The following is a 768-nucleotide window of genomic DNA, read 5'->3' as shown; positions in this document are numbered from 1 at the left end:
GGTTCCTTGTGATGCGGAGGGCCGGTATCTGAAAGGCCTGGTTAGGATTCACTCGGTCCGCCTGTGTCTGGGTGGCTGTGGGAAGGCTCGGTTCGTTCTGGTCTGGAGTTGTGGCTAGTAGCGGTTCGGATTGAGTCACGCTGTAAGCTGTTTTTTTTTATAAAGAAAAATAGAATCGTAATCATTAAAAAAAATATATATATATATAAACAGATTAATTATATTTAATCTTACACTCAACCCACCTGGATCTCGAGATCTCTGAATAGGACTGGTGCCGTGTTCTGGTTGAAACGCTTGAATAGATACTAAACGTTTTAAAAAAAATAAAATAAATAGAATTAGAGATAATACATTTAATATTAATTTATATTTCATACGCAGAGAATGTAAATCTTACGTAATTCATCCGTTACTTCGAAATCAGGCCAGTCTAATTTTAAAAAATACATTTTTAGAATTAGAACACTTTTTATAAAATAAAATACAATTAAAAAATAATAGATTATTTCTCACCATTTTCTGTAGCTTGTTCGTGACCATTCAAAACCATTGTATCTCATCAGGAAAAAAGTTTTTTAAAACACACACACCTTTAAAATGAAATAGCTTGACTGGCTATTTACACGACCAGACGCTGTCTAACACTGACCGAGAGAGCTAGTGAGTGCGAGGTTCGAGAGCGTGAGAGAGAGAGAGAGAGAGAGAGAGAGAGAGAGAGAGAGAGGTGGGATCTGATTGGTCGAGGGGTGGGTCTAAAGTTGAACC

The sequence above is a fragment of the Austrofundulus limnaeus genome, unplaced genomic scaffold (genome assembly GCF_001266775.1).
Source record: "Austrofundulus limnaeus strain Quisiro unplaced genomic scaffold, Austrofundulus_limnaeus-1.0 Scaffold759, whole genome shotgun sequence".
NCBI lineage: Eukaryota > Metazoa > Chordata > Actinopteri > Cyprinodontiformes > Rivulidae > Austrofundulus > Austrofundulus limnaeus.
The sequence above is the reverse complement of the archived record's forward strand: the minus strand, read 5'-3'. Positions refer to the sequence as shown.